Genomic DNA, 2,500 nt, shown 5'->3' with positions numbered 1-2,500 from the left:
TCCTGACAGTTTGCGACCATTATTTCTTGTCGAAATCTCATTCAATGTAAAAATTTTGTCACTTTTGATGTTGTCAATTCCCTTTAGAATGTTAAATACCTGGATCAAGTTACCTCTGAGTCTACACTTTTTTAGGGATTTTTTTTGTTTTGTTTTTTTTGTCGATTTTTGTATGATTTATTTTTTATATTTGGAATCATTTTTTTTAGGGAAAAATATTTTAGTCGATTTTCGTATGATTTATTTTTGATATTTGGATTTTTTTTTTTTTTTTTTTACCAGCCGTTGTACTTTTTCCAATCTGTCAATGTCTTTAATGAGATTCGGTGACCATACGAGAACAGCATATTCGAAATTTCGACGAGCCAACAATTCATATAGCTTGTTTATGAGAGATAGACTTTTAAAGTATAAAGATCGCAGAAATTAGTCCTAGAATCTTATTTGCTTTCTCAGAGACTGAAATACACTGCTTAGATGATTTGAGATCGTTACTCATAATTACGCTGAGATCATTTTCACTATCCACTTTTGTTAACGAATTTTCAAATAACTTGTAACAATACATACCTATGTGCATAACCTTGCAGTTGCTTGTGTTAACTGTCATTAGCCTCTTTTCAGACCACTGCTGTAGCTTATCTAAATATTTTTGAATATCTGATTGGTTTAAGTGAGCTTTTGCCGTTCCGCACAGTAACGTAGCATTAGCAAATTTAGAAACAATAGATTTCAGTCCGTGGTCTATATAATTTATATATACTATGAATAGACCATGCTTGCGAATAATTCCCCCTCTGGAAAAGACCACTTTTTCCCCAACGTGTTGGTGAGAGAACCAGGAGGAATATCGGGTAAGTTTTGGCTAGGTTAGGTTAGGTTGGGGGGGTTGGGGGGTTGAGGTTTGGAGGGGGGAGGTGGAAAAAACACCTACTGAGTCCGGAACTAGCGAGTGAGTCAAAATTTACAACGTCTTGAGTTAAGAATCCAGCCTCCTCATCAAAACGACAAGCAAAACATGAGAGGGAAGGACCTACAAGCTGTTGTGACGTCACCAGCACCATCAACACAAGGAAGTAAACGGGATGCTGGCTCCGACAGGGCGCGTCGCTGGAAACCTTTATGAAAACGCATGTATGGATGGATAGATAGATTTGATCGATGAAGACTCATTGATTTTCCTTCTAAAACTACATTTTGACCTGTAAATAATTTCGGCATCGTTCCAATCTATGCTGAAATTGTTTACAATTGAAAATGTAGGTTTAGAAGGAAAATCATTGAATCTTCATTGATAAAATGTTTTCCTAATTGTAACATATCAAATGGTCAATGGTCAGCTGACTGCATCACCACCTTAGGAGTTAATAGACTGCTCCCATACGTACTAGGAGTGGACAAAATCCAACAGTGTCCGCGTAGCGTCGGCCACGTGACTTGAATCCTCCCCTAGCATATTTACATCACATTTTTGTATACATACATGTCTTTGTACCTCTGTATTCAATCTCCTGAAGAGGATCACAGATAGTGATCGAAATATAAGTAACTTTCTACTTTCGTCTCTTCCGAAAGTCTAATTTTACTAATGTGCTACGAAATTACTTTGTTGTTATAATGAATATAACTTTTTTTGTATTTATTTATATATATATATATATATATATATATATATATATATATATATATATATTTTTTTTTCACAGACAGTCATCACCATCCGGACACGATACGTTTCCACGGTCAGGGGAAACAGAGATGCACCTTCGAGTTTGGAACTTGGTGTATAGATTGCGTTCCTTCTTGAAGAACAGGCGATGATCGAATGAAGGCCCTTTCGCTATCCTTTAGTTGCCTGAAGTCTAAGCGGGAACAGAATGCAACACCATTATAAAGGAGCAAAAGGTTCTTCCATTTTCCATTTCTATATGTAAAGTATCCTCAATGTATTGATTGTATATTATGTAACACAGACTAACCCATTGTGAAAAATATGCCAAATAAATGGTCATTCATTTGCCTCTAGATTTTGTCTTGTCCCATGTATAGTATTAATCATATCTTAAAGGCATACATGCAAAGGAAGGTAGCGCACTTTGCATTCTTCATTCTTGTGACCTTGATCAGTGGAGGAGGCATCACGGTTGTCAAACAATTGAGTGCAATCATATCGCCTTGCCCCTTTCTCTCTCTCTCTCTCTTTTTTTTTTTTGTATTTTCATGAAACTGTGTTTTATTACTCGCTCTGGCATTCTGAGCAAAGTAAATGTAACTTTAGTTTTCAGGGTTGATCACACACTACTCCTCCATTTCAAGGCTGGCATGAGAAACAAAGACGCGCCCTCAAGACGGGAGTGTAGTTTAGGGACAGGCCATATTATGGAGCTGAGGGAACAATACCCGTATTGAAGGGGTCGTGGAGGAGGGGGATGGTACGGGGGGAGGTGATGTTGCCTGATCGAGGCACCCTCGCCACCCATTCATGTAAACACTGAACAGA

The 2,500-nt window shown here is 37.6% G+C and overlaps 1 protein-coding gene across 1 annotated transcript in view; it reads right to left on the bottom strand.

The window, feature by feature from the left end:
* LOC143033292 (DBH-like monooxygenase protein 1 homolog) overlaps positions 1-2,500 on the bottom strand; it is a 66,261-nt gene that overhangs the window by 49,353 nt on the left and 14,408 nt on the right. The window lies entirely within an intron of this gene.

The sequence above is a fragment of the Oratosquilla oratoria genome, chromosome 15 (genome assembly GCF_046742065.1).
Source record: "Oratosquilla oratoria isolate Oo_2021 chromosome 15, ASM4674206v1, whole genome shotgun sequence".
Taxonomy (NCBI): Eukaryota; Metazoa; Arthropoda; class Malacostraca; order Stomatopoda; family Squillidae; genus Oratosquilla; species Oratosquilla oratoria.
The sequence above is the reverse complement of the archived record's forward strand: the minus strand, read 5'-3'. Positions and strand labels throughout refer to the sequence as shown.